Source organism: Leopardus geoffroyi, chromosome B1 (assembly GCF_018350155.1).
Source record: "Leopardus geoffroyi isolate Oge1 chromosome B1, O.geoffroyi_Oge1_pat1.0, whole genome shotgun sequence".
Lineage (NCBI taxonomy): Eukaryota > Metazoa > Chordata > Mammalia > Carnivora > Felidae > Leopardus > Leopardus geoffroyi.
The window spans coordinates 9,554,199-9,573,015 of record NC_059327.1 but is presented as its reverse complement, the minus strand read 5'-3'; positions in this window follow the sequence as shown (position 1 = coordinate 9,573,015).

Genomic DNA, 18,817 nt, shown 5'->3' with positions numbered 1-18,817 from the left:
CCTCTTTCTCTCCCCCTCCGCTGCTCACACTGTCTCCCTCTCTCTCAAAAATAAATAAACAAGAAAAAAAAGAAAAGAAAAGGAGTCTCTTATTGCAGCATGTAGTTGGATCTTTTTTTTTTTTTTCTTTTTGACCATTCAGTCTATATTTGTCTTTTAATTCAGGTGGTTAATCCATTTACATTTAAAGTAATGGTAGAAAAGATTTACCACATTGTCATTTTGTTAGTTCTTTTCTGCATGTCTCGTAGATACTTTGTCTCTTTTCCTCTCTTACTGCCTTTCTCTGTATGTATGTGTGTGTGTTTACTGACTTGCTTTGATTTCTTATTTCCCTTTGTACATTTTCAACAGGTGTTTTCTTTGTGCTTACCATGGGGATTATACGAAATAGTAACAGTTGTAAATTGAAAATTCTTTAATTTGCGTACAAAACTACTGGTTTACATCTCCACTCCCCAACTTTATGTTATTGATGCCATATATTACATCTGTTTATACTGTATCTTGTTAACATACATAATAGTGATTCTTATGCTTTTATCTTTTAAATCTACACCAGAATGAATAGTGCTTTATCATTAAATCACAAAAGTGTGACGTTACAATACCACCGAATTCTGTATTTGTATCTGTATTTACCTTTACCAGAGAGTTTTATGTTTTCATATGGTTTCCTGTTATTGCTTACCCTCCCTTCATTTCCATTTGGAGGAATCCCTTTACCATTCATTGTAGGGCAGGTTTGGTGATGAACTCCCTCGGCTTCCGTTTTCTGGGAAAGTATTAATTTTTCCTTCAATTTTGAAAGATTGTGTTGCCAGATAGAGTATTATCAGTGGGCAGTTTTCCTTTCAGTACTCTGAATATATTATCTCCCTCCCTCTGGCCTGCAAGATTTCTACTGAGAAATCTGTTGATAATCTTAACTGGTTTCTAGAGTTCTCACAAAGGCAATGTTGTCTGCATATGGTTGTTCAATCAATGTTTCCGTTGAGGAGTGAGAACCCAGAGCTGCTTTTTCTACCATTTTGCTGACATCACTCAAATCTGGTTTTAAAATAATGATTTCAGGGGCGCCTGGGTGGCGCAGTCGGTTGAGCGTCCGACTTCAGCCAGGTCACGATCTCGCGGTCCGGGAGTTCGAGCCCCGCGTCAGGCTCTGGGCTGATGGCTCAGAGCCTGGAGCCTGTTTCCGATTCTGTGTCTCCCTCTCTCTCTGCCCCTCCCCCCGTTCATGCTCTGTCTCTCTCTGTCCCAAAAATAAATAAACGTTGAAAAAAAAATTTTTTTTAATAAAAAAATAAAAAATAAAATAATGATTTCATTCCTCAATCATACTATTTTATTGTGCTCTTTTCTGTAAACCCTGCTGAGCCTTTGCCAGTTAATGTGCTATGAGGAAATCAGACCTCATCTGTATAATCTAGCAGAAAAGAATTTCATCCAGGAATTAGGTAATTATAAAGTATTGCATTTTTAAATCACTTTTCTGAATGATCTGGTGTCATGTGGCCACAGCTAGATTTCTGAGATCTAAAGGATATCTTTGCAGCACACATGACAAATATTTTTCCACCTTCACTATCACTACAACTGTTTCTCTGAATGTCAAAAGCTGTTGCCCCTCCAAGTGATATAGAAATCGGCCAAGTATTGTGTCCCGTGCCTTCAAAATTAAGAAAGTATTTACACTCTCTTGTACTTCCCATATGTCATTAAATGTTTCCAGTTGAAATAATTCACTCAGGATCTTAGCTATAGGAGACTCTTGAAATTTTCATTTGTATCTTTCCACCACTGCCATTCACAAATGGACACCAAATCGAGTGAGAATAAAGAGTGAATGCCAACTGCCCACATATAACACAGACCACCCTTTGGGTTACTCAGTATCCAACGACATCCTTCTACTCAAAAAGGCAATAATAATATGCTGTAACAAAAAAATGAAAAGTTCATCTTGAATACAAAAGTCTTCTTCTCAAAAGGGAGTATTTGATGGCCAGTCATCCTTCTCTTCTTTGGAAGAGGTTGGTTTCCTCTGCTAGTGTGGCCATAATCCTATCTTGAATTAAATCTCGGGTAACTGACTGTAAAGTTGGGTGGCAAAAAGACCAGTGTAAGGTTGCAAAGAGTGTTGCATGTCCCATTCATACCTAAGCTGTAGAATGTGTAAAGAAAGCCACTCCAACCTAAGACTAAGAAAAAGCTGAGTAAACAAAATAAAATAAAACAAAGGCAGCTTTAAAAACAATCCATCAGAAAATTGAAGTCACAGGATAACCAAATAGTATAAAATTGATAGAGCAAGTTGATTCAAAAGAATGGGATGAGGAGCTCCTGGGTGGCTCAGTCGGTTTAGCGGCAGACTCTAGATTTCAGTCCAGGTCATGATCTCATGGTTCGTGAGTTCAAGCCCCACATCGGGCCCTGCACTGACAGTGTGTAGCCTGCTTGGGATTCTCTCTCTGCCCCTCCCCAACTTTCTCTCTCTTGAGGTAAATAAGTAAACTTAAAAAAAGAAAAGAAAGCATAGGATGAGAGCATTGGCATGTCTGTTGGAGAGGGCAGGGAAATATAAAAAAACTTCTGAGAATGTATCAGCTGCTGAAAACCATTTTCTGAAACTTTTTACATATTGCTAGAAGCTGAGTGCGGACTAGGAGGGCTGTCCAGAATCCCTGACAGCCAGACAGTGGAGTTCGTACCCACTTGCAAGTTGTTCTTCACAGATCTCTACTGGAATTCATGACAATAAGATATGTATGAAGATATATAATAATTATATCGATTACATTTTATTATCAAAGAGCTTGAGCATTAATAACTTTCATATCATTTTATAGACACAGCTCTCTGAGATGTAGACTTAATAATTTATATTTCCTTTCATTTTCTAAGAGCAATTCATTTGTTCTCTGTGCCAGATATATAATTAAGCTATGTTTACTGTGAACACAGGTATAATTTTAGCAGGCCAATTGTTTGCTGAGTGATGAAATGATTAACTCTGCAAATCATGTTCCATATTAGGCATTCCAGAGCTAATAAGCCTTATGCGTGAACAGGCCCATATATATGTATAAATGTAAAACAGGTAGACCATATGAGATTTAGTGATCCTCTATTTTACCTCTTAAATGGCATTACAAAGAAAACAACATAAAGTATTGTTATTGTTATAGTTACTTATTTTTTCCCCCTTGAAATATTTTGTCCAGCATCAGACATCTTTCAGTCATGGAATTTATCGAGAGTTCTGCATAAAATTAAGAAATGAAGATAATTTAATGCGCTCAATATGCAATTAACCTCAGAAGCATTGCCTAAGCTTTCAAATCTGCCCTAGAGTATATCCTAAAACATTTTCCTTTATTATTTTATGTTTAATAAATCTTTCAGCTAAAATTAGAGATCAAAATTTAGCATTTGGGCCTATAATCTTTATATGTTCTAGGTCTGTATTTGATGCTACTGACAAAAACAAATGATATTAATTCACAAATGGCTCAAAAGATCAAAATGTGCAAAACCCCACTTGAATTTAGTTATATGATGTATAGCTTTTCTGGGAATAGGGATGTTGTGTTAAAAGGCAAAGATATCCAAATAATATCAATTATAAAGATAAAAGTATAAACCAGAACGTCTGTGGAGAGTTTCATATGTAATCTCCGTGACAACGAGCCCTTGTAGGTTTTATTCATTGTTGCGTCCCCAAGTGTTTGTATAGAAGTTGCTCAATGATTAGTTTGTAATGAAATGGTAATGAAGAACAAATATAAATATTTATAGCTGTGTCAAAAAAATTTTCTGCCCTTAAGAGATATGCCTTTTCTGCTTTGAGAGGAAGGGAAGGGTAATAGGAAAGACAAAATTCATATAGAAGACCCAGTAGGTCTCTTTGGAAATACTTTTCTCACTCCGTATTTTCGTCAGCAGTGTCTGGGAGTGGTTGTCTTGATTTTTCCAGGAAGGTGAGGCAAATAGTATTGAAATAGTGTGACCGAGATTGCACAGTTAAAAAAAACAAATAGCCTGAACATATTCAGTAGCGGGGGGGGTTCAATTTTCTCTTAGAATTTAGGCCAAGTGTATATTCCCAGAACCAGCAAACAATAGCGCATAGTCAGTTCCAATTATACACAACAGGCACTAAGTATATGGCCGTCTGTTAATGAGCAAATTACCTAAAAGCTTAGTCATATATTTTTAATTTTATTTACATTGTAATAATTTTGAACAGTTGACTTATAGAGATGATGGCCTTTGTTTTCACCCACCCAGAATTCTTATGTTCTTGGTACAAACGCCCAACACACTTTCCCAAGAAATGAAATCCATGGGTTACTCCAGCTAAATGCATTCACTTAATTCCCAGAAACAACATCGAATACATTTTTTTTTTTCCCACCTCTCTACCTAATAATGAGGAGAGAGAAAAACAGCTTGTTAGGAAAATTGGACATTCGCTTGTAACCTACTCTTTCTTTTTCCCAGTAGAGTCCTGATATGATCCTTCCCAATACTCAAGAGTAAAAGGAACTTCCCAGTTAGATGAAAACAGCAGTTACTCAAACTTTGTCTCTTCAATTCCTTCAATTCTTTTCTGAAATGCACCCTTCTGTAGTACAGAGAAGATCTATTGCTCTTCTCATAATCTTGAGAACACAGTCTTCTGTCAGTTTTTAACTCTTCCATCATATTCCCGATAGGAATCTTGGTCACGGAATGAATATGTAGGGTCTTTTTTATAACCCTAATGTGGTGCAGTACGAATGTTGCTGTGTGTGTATTTTTCCATGAAGAGCATATCTTTTTTGTTTATGATCCTTGAAATCAAAGATCAATGTGCTGAATCATTTTAATCAATCGCAGTAACAATTCATGAGGTAAAGGTAGAATGTGTAGGTAATTTTATCTTGATTTCAGATGTAAATCTGAGAGTCTCCAATTTCAATATATAACACTGGGAATTTCTCAAAAAGGGATATCACCATCATGATAAAGGAATAGAAGTATTCTATCCTTAGGTAACTTTTTAGGAATAACTGATGACTTTAATATATCTACATAAAAAAGAAAATGGGAAAAGCTCCAATAAAGGAAAGTAAATATAGCAACATAACCATATTGGTTCATTTCAAAAATAAAATAGGGCCACCGGGGTGGCTCAGTCAGTTAAGCATCTGACTTTGGCTCAGGTCATGATCTCGCAGTTTGTGGGTTTTAGCCCCACATGCGTCTCTATGCTGACAGCTCAGAGCCTGGAGCCTGCTTTGTATTCTGAGTGTGTCTCTTTCTCTGCCTCTCCCCTGCTTATACTATGTCTCTCTCTTTCTCACAAATAAACATTTTTAAAAATTAAAAAAAAAAAAAAACAGTAAAATACATTTACTGGCCCATTTTATACATCAGTTTGCTTATGAATATTACTATTCCCATTTCATAGCTGAAGAAATTGAAGAAGAACAAAAAAAGTCATATAGCTAGCTTCATATAACAGATTTAGTAATGTTAGAGTTAGAAATTAATCAAGATTCACTTTCTTCATTGGTTTTCTGTTAACTACTCTTACATAGGTGCTACCACTGAAAATAATGTCAATGTGATGACGATACTTATAACATCTTAGTAAAATTATTTAAAATTTCTTTTTTTTTTAAAAATTTTTTTCAATGTTTTTATTTATTTTTGGGACAGAGAGAGAGCATGAACGGGGGAGGGGCAGAGAGAGAGGGAGACACAGAATCAGAAGCAGGCTCCAGGCTCTGAGCCATCAGCCCAGAGCCCGACGCGGGGCTCGAACTCACGGACCGCGAGATCGTGACCTGGCTGAAGTCGGACGCTTAACCGACTGCGCCACCCAGGCGCCCCAAAAATTTCTAAATCCTAAATTTGAGAAACATCCTATTGAAATATGTTTATTATATATGTTATTAGAATTTATATTTGAAATATGAAAGACCTCTGTTAAAAGTGATGCCAAATGTTTAAAATGGAGTTAACAAATTGATACACAAATATATTTGCACATCATACCTAGCATTATAATTTTTATTAATAATTCTATCATCCTACAATATATCACTTTCTTCTCTGAAAAAAATTATTGCATAAGTCTTTTTTTGTGTGTTTAATTGTATTTTCAATAATATCTCATTTAGGTGATAGTACAATTATCTAATATTTCTCCCCAATAAATTGTTTTGTAAGCCTATTAGTAAACCACAAATGTATTGATGTCTTTCACCTATATTTAAATTTATTAAAGACTATGCACCTATTATAAATATATAAAGGTAAGTAAGTATATCAATATGCATTGTGTATATATATAAATAAATAATATGTAAACACATTATACTTTTGTATTATTATAAATATATTAAATTCTTAATAGATTATACATTTTATAATATAAGTTTGTGTCAAAAATCTGTCTTATTATCCTTAGTTATGTTTTTTCCCTAAACTTAGGAAGATGGGGAATTAAATTTTAGATACTGGGGTTCTGGGGTGGCTCAGTCATTTAAGCATCTGATTCTTAGTTTCAGCTTAGGTCATGATCTCACAGTTTCATAAGTTCCAGCCTGGCATCAGGCTCTGCATTGACGTTGTGGAGCCAGTTTGGGATTTTCTCTCCCTCTCTCTGCCCCTTCCCTGCTGACACTGTCTCTGTTTCTCTCAAAATAAATAAACTTTAAAAAATTTAAATATTTTAATAGATTTAAAATATGAAGTTTATGTGAAGAATTTAGCATTTATTTTATATATTGCTGAGATAGAAATCAAGAAAAATAATTTTTGAAGGCATATGGGTGGCTCAGTCATTAAGCGCCAGATTCTTGATTTCAGCTCAGGTCACATGGTGGTCAGATCAAGCCCCGCATGGGGCTCCAACCTGGGCAGAGAACCTGCTTAGGATTCTCTCCCTCTGCCCCTCATGTGGGACCATCTCTGTATCTCTCATTCTCTCTCTTGTTTTTGTTTTTTGTGTTTTTTAAATATAATTTATTGTCAAATTGGCTAACATACGGTGTGTAAAGTCTTCTCTTGGTTTCGGGAGTAGATTCCCGTGGTTCATCGCTTACATACAACACCCAATGCTCATCCGAACAAGTGCCCTCCTCAATGACCATCACCCATTTCCCTTCTCCCCCAGCCCTCATCAACCCTCAGTTTTTCTCTGTATTTAAGAGTGTCTTATGGTTTGCCTCCCTCCCTCTTTGCAACTTTTTTTTGGCCCCTTCCCTTTCCCCATGGTCTTCTGTTAAGCTTCTCAACATCCACATATGAGTGAAAACACATGATACCTGCCTCTCTCTGACTAACTTATATCACTCAGCATAATACCTTCCAGTTCCATCCTTGTTGCTGCAAATGGCAGGATTTCATTCTTTCTCATTGCCAAGTAGTATTCCGTTATATATATAAACCATATCTTCTTTATCCATTCATCAGATGATAGACATTTAGGCTCTTTCCATACTTTTGCTATTGTTGAAATCACTGCTATAAACATTGGGGTATATGTGCCCCTATGAATCAGCACTCCTGTATCCTTTGGATAAATTCCTAGTAATGCTATTGCTGGATTGTAGGGTAGTTCTATTTTTAATTTTTTCAGGAACCTCCACAATGTTTTGCAGAGCGACTGCAATGTTACTGTCCCACCAACAGTACAAGAGGGTTCCCGTTTCTCCACATCCTTGCCGATAATCTGTTGTTGCCTGAGTTGTTCATTATAGCCATTCTGACAGGTTTGAGGTGATATCTCATCAGGGCTTTGATTTGTTTGTCCCTGTTGATGAGTGATGCTGAGCATGTTTTCATGCGTCTGTTAGCCATCTGGATGTCTTCTTTGGAAAATTGTCTATTCATGTCTTCTGTCCAGTTCTTATTTGGATTATTTGTTGTGAGTGTTGAGTTTGATAAATTTTTTATAGATGGTGGATACTAACCCTTCCTCAGGTCAATTGCAAATATCTTCTCCCATTCCGTAGGCTGCCTTTTCATTTTGTTGATTGTTTTACTGTGCAGAAGCTTTTCATCTTGATGAATTCCCAATAGTTCATTTTTAACTTTTGTTTCCCTGGCTTCCCAGCAATGTGTCTAGTAAGTAGTTGGTACGGCTGAGGTCAAAGAGGTTGCTGTGTGTGCTATCCTCTAGGATTTTGATGTTTTCCTATCTGACATTTATGCCTTTCATCCATTTTGAATTTATTTTTGAGTGTGGTATAAGAAAGTGGTCCAGTTTCATTCTTCTGCATGTTGCTGTCCAGTTTTCCAAACACCATTTGTTAGAGAGAATGTTTTCCATTGGATATTCTTTATTCCTTTTTGTTATTTTAATTGGTTCTTTTTATCTTCTTAATATATCTATATTATTCATGGATATGAAGACTATTCATTTCCTATTAGCTACTGAGAATGCTTATAAAAGCTCTGAATTAAAAATTACCATCTTGGGGCACCTGGGTGGCTCAGTCGGTTAAGCGTCCAACTTCAGCTCAGGTCATGATCCCACGGTCCATGGGTTCGAGCCTCACATCAGGCTTTGTGCTGACAGCTCAAGAGCCTGGAGCCTGTTTCAAATTCTGTGTCTCCCTCTCTCTCTCTGCCCCTCCCCAACTCATGCTCTGTCTCTGTCTCTCTCAAAAATAAATAAACTTTAAAAATGTAAAAAGATAAAAAGTTTAAAAATTTAAAAAAATAAAAATTACCATCCTGAATATGAAAATATTTCTGTCAAATTTTCTTTTCTTTCAATATTATTTGGACATTTATAGGGAATTTTAACATACCTACTTTCACCAAACTTCTATCTACCCCAACAATTTGTAAACATAACTATTTCACATTGTTTTTTGAAAATGTATGTATTTTGTACTGATTTTCCCTCATGAATTGTAAGAAGGTAGAAGTGCATGTTGCAATTTAATGAGCTGAGCTCAGGGGTGACCTTACACCTCAGTCATACATGAATATCCTCTCATTACTGCCTCTTTGGTATTGAAGTCTTTGCATTAGAAATTCACTAGGGATATTCACTTCTACATTTGGTCTCTTACTTTATTGAATTATTTTACTGTTTGAGTTAATCATGGTTTCTTTGGGTTTTTCTAGATGCCTGATTGTATCTTCTCCACATAGAGAATATTTTATTTAGTGTCTTCTCATTCTTACTCATATTGGTTTTCCAACTTAATTGAACAACAGTGGAGTTTTTGAACACCTTGCTTTATTTCTGATATTACTGGAAATTCCCTTGGGTTTCCCCAATAGTAAGATCATGTGTTTAGGATTAAGATAGTTATGCATATAAGCATGATAGGAAAGCATGTTTTAATTCTCATTCCCATGTATTTTTTTAAATTAGAAGTGAGTATTGAATTTCCTTGACAGCTTTTTTAACATCTATACAGATACTTATATGATGTTTCCCTAAGTATTTAATATAGTGTTACAATAATACAGTTATATAAATAGATTTCCTAATACTGAACCGACTTTGAATTCTTCAAAAGATTTTCACTTATTCGTCACATATCATTTTTTTTTACTGTGATTCTAGGTTCTATTTGTTCACATTATACATGGAATTTTTGTCATGATATTTGTAAGTGATACTAACCTAAAATTTTTCTTTCTCTCTTTCTTAGGGTTAGGTATCAATATTATGTTTAGGAACAATTTATGATACATTAAGACTATTTGGCCTTTGAGGTTTGGTAGATTACTTTCCAATACCATTCTGACCTTTTGCTTTTCCTAGGGGTAATTTCTTAATAACTTTCTTAGTATCTCCAAGGAAAATTCATGAGTTGAAATTTTCTGTCTTTAATGAGGTTAATTTTGGAAAAAAAATGCTTATTTCTAAAAAAATTCTCCACTGACTCTTAAGTCTTCCTAAATATTTTCAAAAAGGTCTCAACATTTCTATAAAATTAATTTTGTTTCATTGGTTGTCTTCCCTTCAGAATCTTTTATTATGTGTTGTTGTGTATACTCTTTCTTCCCTAATTATTTTTTTTAGCAATATCTCTATTTGTTAATCAGTATCTACACACACATTTGATGGAAAGGAACAATAATCATCCAGATTTCTTGAACTTTAAGATGAATGAAGGGATGCCTGTGTGGCTCAGTTGGTTAAGCGTCCAACTTCAGCTCAGGTATGATCTCACCGTTGGTGGGTTCAAGCCCCGTGTCAAGCTCTCTGCTAATAGCTTGGAGCCTGAAGCCTAATTCGGATTCTGTGTCTCCTTCTCTCTGTCCCTCCCCTGCTCACTCTCTGTCTCTCTTTCAAAATAAACAAGCATTATTTTTTTTTTTAATGAGATGAATGAAGTAAATATCTGGAAATTTGAAAAGGGATCCCTTGAAGAAGGGGTAAATATTTTATATGGCTGGGAAGGAGCATATGCAGATATTTGGTGACCAAAGTGATGGACTTGTAGGAATTGATAGCTGTGTGAAATACCCATTTATTGTCTCTATCCATCTGCAGTCTTCCATAGAAATGGAAGGGTCAGGGTTAAATTAGCACATCATCATGTAAAGGAAAACCACATTTCTAAGCTTGCTCATGGCACAATTTATCTAATGGTTAGTGATGAATGATATGTGTGCATTCTAGGAGGTACCCACAAGGAAAGTAAAAGGTTGTTAGGTCTGTCTCCTTCACTTTCTACCTTCATGTTGACTAGATATTGGATATTGTATCTAGAGAAGCTATTTTATTTTATTTTTGAATATAATTTATTGTCAAATTGGCTTACGTACAACACCCAGTGCTCATCCCAACAAGTGCTCCTCTCTGCTCATCACCAACTTTCTCCTCTCCCCCAGTCCCTATCAACCCTCAGTTTGTTCTCTGTATTTAAGAGTCTCTATAGTTTGGAGCAGCCATTTTAGACCCTTGTAAACAGAGCTTATGCACAGGGGAGTGACTAAAGATAAATAATGCCTGGTTCTCTGATGCATTACATACCACAGCATGTGTGGAGAAATAAATGTATATCATTCTTTGGTTTTACACTGTTTTGAACTGTCACATTTGGAATTGTAGTAGATAATATTTTGAATCAAGTTTCTTTTGCATGACAGTAGGCTTGTTCAATGCATTCATTTTGTGGAATATAGAGATACTTCATTCATTTTTATTTTTTAGAATCTTGTCCATCGTATGAATTCACTAAAATTTATTCAGATATTATACTGCTGATGGGCCTTTAACCTTTTTCTGCATTGCAGTTAATTGAAAATTTTCTGGTATTTCTCTTTTGATAACTTTGTGTGTATATGTATGTGTGCACTCAACTGAGTGAAATATATACATATATGTGTGTGTATATATATGTATATATGTACATGTATATATGTATACATCTATATATTATGTATATATGTATACATATATATTATATATGTATATATGTACATATATATGTACATATTATATGTATACATATATATTATGTACAGTTATAGACACAGGAGTACAATTGCTGACTGGTAGGTTACATCATAGGATATAGGTATGTAAAGTAAAGGCTGTTTTCATAAATGTTTTGCCTATTTGGATACTCTTGTGAGATTCCTATTAAAACTTTTAACAATTTTTTTTATCATTTTTCTTATACTTTTTTTGATTGTAATATCTTATTTACATATTATGGATATGAGTCCTCTGTTGGTTATATACATGTCAAATAAACTTTCCTATTTTGGCCTGTGTTTTGGCTTGTTTTTCCCCCATTTTAATGGTAATTTTAATGATTTAAAGTTCATTGTCTTAACATAGCCCAAATTATCAGTCTCTTCCTTAATAGTGTTTTGTTGTATTTAACAACTAAAACAAATACATATAAATACATACATATATGTGTATAATATGCATTATATATTATATATAGTATAATATATGTATATTATATAATATTATATATATATATATATAATGCAAGCTTTTGAAATATTCACAAGTTTTATCATTTTTAACTTTTTCTTTTGAATCTGCAATCCATCTGAGATAGCCTTTTGGGAAATGTGAGATCAGTTTTAGGATATGGTGTATGGTAAGGATTATGAGATTTTTAAATAACATATGAGAATTCAGTTGACTCAAGATCATTTTTTATAGAGTCCATCCTTTTGTCCTTATTTATGTAGACTTCTCTTTGGATGTTCTCTCTCATTTCATTTGTCAAGGCAAGTGTCCATTTTTCCACTACTATATTATTTTATATATTGATACGAAGAGAAATGTATTACTCTGGCATATTGATTATTTTGAATTTAAAGTACTTAGGAAACAGTCAGGGCAAGAACACTCTGACCTTCCTTTGTTCCCCTCAGAGCACCCTGCCCATGTGAAGGGTACCCTGTCTGTATCTGGAGGGTAGAATGCATCCTTATTGCCAGAGAAAGGGAAGTCAGAGCTGATTCGTCTATATAAACAAACTTTGTTACCTCTTCATCACTTTGCCAAATCTTCACAAATACTTGTTTTTTTTGTTTGTTTTTGTTTTGTTTTGGGAAAAATGTATAAAATCTAACTCTTGGTCACTTCTTTGAGTCTGATATATCTATAAGCTTTTGTACACATGAAATTATTTTTTTCTTCTCTTAATCTGTTTTATCTCAATTTAATTATTAGGCCCACCAAAGAAGTGAAGAATGGAAGGTTTCCTCCCCTACAGTTTTGGTGCCCAACATGGAGCTCTTCACTGGCTGGATGCTGGTTTCTGGGACTTCCAACAAGAGCCACCAGGAGGTAAGAATTCTTACCAAATTATTATCTCAGATCTCAGCCTGCAGAGCCTGGTAGAAGAGAAAGTGGTGAGAGTCCTTTTATTTTCTAAAATTAAATTAACCAGAGAAAACATTTGTGGAATTAGTTCCTTGGGTGTTGAAACATTGATAAAGATTGGTTATGAGTACTCTTGCTTTCTATTAATCCCTTTCCTCCCAGAGATGGTCAACGTATTGCTTTGTCTCTAACTTTCGTGTCATCTGTCCTAAGGAAGAAAGCCATAGGATTAAACACAAACTTGGTCCTATAAGGCTGTTATAGTCTGCTTCACAGACTGGAGCATTCATGCTTCTCACCAGACCCATGTGTATTTAGACAAGCTTTGCTGTGATTCCCCAGTGAAAAAGTGGGGTGAGGCTTTCCTTTCACTTATTCTATGTCTTGAGAGCTTAGCTTGGTGACCAGTGAGAATATTCACTCAGATCTCTGCCATCCAGAAGGCACATATATTGTGTGAGTATGGTAGCCAGTTGAATAGACTGGGATTCTGTGACATAAAATCATTCTCTTTGTCGGGCTCTACCAGCTTTCAGGCGAGTTTGTCATAATGAGCCCCAGTCCATAAGGGACATTTGTTGCCCTAACCTTCATTGCTGTGGTAGTGCTGGAAAAGTGTCGTTCTAGTAATGCCTGCCTGATGTCATAGACCTATAGTTCTTTATGACTAGAGGCATCTCATATTCCGATGAGAAACAAATACCATTTTTACTACACAATTCTTACTGTCTATGACAACAAAGATCTTTCCTAGGTTAACTCTGGGAGTCAACTTTTGGGTCTTGGGCTACATCTTCTTCTACACACACTTTGGGGACCCCTCCTGGTGTCCTTGGTTAAGATTTATTCTAAGCCTGGAAATTTATCTTCTGGTATTTGTATAAGAAGGTTTATTAGACTGAGTTGTTATTAGAATAAATATACCAATGGAGATCTCAGTCATGATTGGCCAGACAACACATCTTTTGAATTGCAAAAGCTTCTATATTTAAAAAAAAAAAAATTAGGGAGTTCTCACCCCCAACATCTGTCTTACTGGTATCTCTGGAAAGATAAAAATGAAAAGAAGGCATAAAGTAGTATAACAGCTAGTTTTCGGGGTTAACTTAACATGATGAAGGGACAGGAAGTAGCTTGGGAATAAAAACTGAAAGTTCATATCAACATAAACATCCCTTTCCATTTTCTTATGTACCCATTTATTCCCCACTCCTTGTCTTTGAAACTCCAGAAGATGTTTTAAGTCTCTGGACCCCAAATCTCAACCCCCCTTTTCAAAATCCAGCCCCCAATCCTCAACAAATCCCCTTATATCCTCCAACTTCCCCAGAAAATTCCTTAAACAGATAGCTACCTGTTTTAACTCCCCTTTCCATACAAGATTTACAAAAAGCACTGAGGTCTGCCCTTCAGGCCTTGGGATATACAGGTTATTTATAGAAATGCTAAATATCAGGAAGTGAATTTAGCAAGAACACCAGGGACAGGTCTCGAGGCTTGCTTTGCTGTCCCCTACAGCTCCTCCAACTTTCCATGGCTCTGTCATCAGAGCATCAAGGCATCAAGCCTTCCTATGTGATATCCTTTGCAAATGTAACCTGGATCCCCACTGCAGAGAATATGTGTCTCCTGGACACAGCAGACCTATTAAATTTTAAAGCCTTTTTATCTCCACTTTCAGAAGGTCCTAAATAGATTTAGAGAAAAAATTACAAATATTAGTGGTCATTCATAGCTCCACTTATGGAGACCTTGATTGGCTGCTAAAGAGTGTTCTTCCCACCCATATTTATACTATAGTTATCAGACAGGCCACATAGCACCCATGGGTGGGGGTCTTGGGGGCACTTACAGAGAAAACAGATGTCAGAAGTTCTCCCAGGCCCTCCTGCAAATGACAGGAAATGGCTCAGCTGGAAGTGGATATTCAAGCCCTAAAAGGAGCAGTAGTAGAGGCTTTCCTTCCCAAAGCGAATTGGTCTAAGTTTGAATTGTACTCTCAGAAAGTATAGCATCCAAAGGCTTTTATTGAATGCTTTCTACTGACTTTTTAGAGGCAGCTTCGCTAAACCCTGAAGCTCCAGAACATAGGAACCTCTTGATTTCTGTCTTAGGAGGAAATTTTCCTTCTGATGTAAAGAGGCAAATTCAAAATAATGTAGTTGGGTGGACCAGCCAGCATTTTGTCATAATAAAAGCAGCTACTTTTTTTTTTTTTTTTTTTGAGAATTGCTTACAGGAAAACAGAAGTAAAAGAGATTAAATCAACAATTCTTACTTTGCAACTGGAATCTCTAGAGAAACAAAAACATAACTCTAAGAATGACTCAAAGCTCACTGAATGCCCTTCTTATTTGCTTCCAGGTATTTGTAGATACTATTTTTTTTAAAGGCCCAAACACAAAAACAAAAAAATAAACAGGATGTTGAAAGAATAGTTGTCCTTCACTTAAGAGAAATAAAAGTTTAAAAAGCAACACTCCTCAGGCTCCAGAATCCCCAGAGTCTGTTTTTCTCCTCCTGTGGGACAATCCTCTGTCAGTTGACAGAGTTAGTCAATCCTCAATCACACCCCAGAGCTCACCATTACACTTAAAGCTGAGAATTGATAATGATTTTTTTTTATTTTTTTAACGTTTATTTGTTTTTGAGAGAGAGAGAGAGAGAAAGAGAGAGAGAGGGAGGGAGGGAGGAAGGGGCAGAGAGGGAGGGAGACACAGAATTGAAGGAGGCTCCAGGCTCTAAGCTGACAGCACAGAGCCCAACACGGGGTTGGAACTCACAAACCTTGAGACGATTTTGGCATTTAACCAACTGAGCCACCCAGGCGCTCCGGAAATGACAATTTTTAATTGACACTGATGTGATCACCAACCATTCGGAGAATGTATCTCTTCGTGTCACCTCTAATTCTTTCTAAGTTGTTGGGGTCTCTGGACAACCTTTCACTGTTTGTATATCAGCCCCCAAATCCCCCCATCTCTTCAGCCCCTCTTATCAGTCATGACTCTCTAGTGCCCATCTCCTCACCAGCAAATCTTTTTGGTAGAGATTTGTTTGCAAAGTTTAATGCCACTATAAAATGTCACAAGAAAGGCATTTTTATTTCCCAGCCTTCAGATAAAACCCCAAGTTTCCTATTTCCCCCCCTGGAATTCATTTTGATGTAAATTCCTCTGAAGAGAGTGAGTCTTTAAAAGATGTCCAGTTAGTCTCTGGGCCACACATGCAAAGGAAGTTGGATGGTTACTATATCCAGAGCCCATATTCATTACTTGGAAAAGGGAGAAACACTTTCCATAGGTAACTCATTGCCCTCCCTCCCAAGATGCAGGGGTGAGCAGTTGAACCTGTAACACACTCTTTCGCATTAGGATGTGCTTGTCTTTGTCCTCACCTCCTCACCCTGTACCACTCCAATCTGGCCAGTAAAGAAAGGAGGTAAATTTGATGCAGATGGGAACCAAAAATCCATCAATTTTTGGAAGCACTAAGAGCCACGGATTCTTGTGTAATTTCTTCCCACCCCATAGTACCAAAACAGCTACTCTGCTTACCTCAATTCTCTTTACATTTACATGAAGGAGATAGTTAATGTGCGTTCCCATCCCTCAGGAATATCAGGATTATCCTGCAGTATTTTCTCAAGCCCTTAAAACCCTTAGACTCTGTAGCCTTTACATAGGGTTTCACTCTTGTTCTGTATATTGATGACCTTTTACTCTGTAACCAAGCTCAACAGCGGGTTCTTACAGACTCCCTCATTCTCCTAAAGACCCGAGCTGACACAGGCCATAAAGTCTTCCAATCTAAATTTCAATGGGTACAAACAACTCTTAAGCTATTTAGGAAGCGAGTTATCTCAGGGCATTCAAAAGTTCACTGTAAGCAATGAGGGTTTAGCTCAGTGGTAGGGCATTTGGCTGCACAAATTCATCCCCAAATGCCTGGAGTCTATTTTGCCTACCCCTTTCTCCAAAAAAATAAAAACAAAAACAAACCAGTTACATAAATACCTAGAGGTAACTGGATAGTGGAACCAGTGGATTCCTAATTTTGTTGTCCTTAATAGATATAAATAATAATATACAAATATATTGTCCCTAAAATATGTCCTTAATAAATATAAATAATAATAATAATAATAATAATAATAATAATGATAATAATATGATAATAAATCTGGTCCTCCCAGATACCACTTCAGAGCCCATTTTGTGGTCTTCAGAAGCATTAACATCCTTTGCAGTTTTTTTTAAATTAATATTGTCCACAACCTAGCTCTTGGCTTACCTAATTTTGACAAACTTTTTCATGTATATTAGCATGCAAAGGATGGCATTGCCGCAGGCTTTCTAGGAGAAACTTTTGCCTCTCAGATGTGGCCTGGAGCATATTTCTCATGCCAGTCAGACCTTGACTTGTGGCATCAGGTATGACCCCGTGCTTGCATGCAGTGGCTACAAGCTGCACGTTGATTGACAAAACCAGTACTCTGATATTAGACTCCCCAGTCACTTCTATGTTCCCTGCGCAATGTCTGTTCTTTTATGAGTTCAAAAGACCTGACACCCTCCACAGGGTGACAGACTACCTATGAGTAGGCCCTTTTGACTAACCTTTCCATCATCTTCCATTATAGGAAATCCAACCCCTTTACTACCCTTCCCCAATGTTTAGTAGTATGACTTTTCTTTAATTTTTTTAACGTTTATTTATTTTTGAGAGAAAGAGACAGAGCATGAGGGGAGAGGGAAAGAGAGAGAGGGAGACACTGAATTGGACACAGGCTCCAGGCTCTGAGCTGTTAGCACAGAGCCCGATGTGGGGCTTGAACTCATGGACCTTGAGATCATGACCTGAGCTGAAGTCAGACACTCAACCGACTGAGCCACCCAGGCGCCCCAAGTATGACTTTTCAATAAGCACAGCTTAGAGTTTTAGAGAGAGGTAAGAGATCTGCAAAGGGAGAAAGGAACTCAGATTAGAACGAGGGAGAGAAAAAAAGAACAAATTGATGTACGTTTCGCCACAACCCATTTATCCAGTCTCTATTCCTGGGAATAGGCCAGTCCAACAAAATGGCTGTGCTTCATTTATCTAATGGAAAGTGTCACTCTTCTAACAGATAAATGTTAGACACTATTTGTCCTGTTTGACACAGAAGCACCATTTTCCACCAATGTTTGCACAAAATCCTCCTTTTGGGGCAGGGTATCTAGGGCAAGAAGATTTTTGAGTACAGCAGAGGCTAAGTTGGGAATGTGGTATTATACTCTTACTCCACTACCGTGAAATATTTAAGATCACCTTTTTCGATCCATGAGTTCCAGTGGTTGGGAATAAGGTCCTCAACACTGAGGAGGACTAGCAGGGCTGGTGCACAAGTGGGTTTCCTAAGCTTTCTCCTATAGTCCATTGTACAGCATGACTTTATGAAAAAAGGAGCCAAGGTTGTAATTTGACTGGCATTTAACATGGAGTATCTGATCCCAGTTTTCATCAATATTGCTATTGATTTGGAAATGGCCTATTTAACGTTCCTCAAACCACTCGGTGAGGGAAAAAAAGTAGTTACTGCATTGTTTCATGCGGTTGATTTCAGTGATCAGGAGGAATATAGCTGCTAGTCCTCTAAGGAAAAAGTTTATTTGAGAAAATTATACTTACTTCCATAATGAGAGGAAACAATGGGAGACTAAAGCGAATTCTACATAAGGGGCATTGGGCTACATATTCCTTAGTAGTGAAAGTCTGGTTCACTCTGACTGTTAAAACAAACAGGAACTGAGGTTCCTGCTGGGTTGTCAGAGGAAACTGACTGAGGTACTTAATGTCAATAACACCTTGTACCCAACTTCATAAATGAGAATGACGATCACAAACCATGCTTTCTTCCTTAATGTGATGTGTATTTGTTTACATGACTTAATTTTTCTTCATTTTTCTCTTTTCTCATTACTTTCTTAATTAACATGTATTGTATTGATGATATTT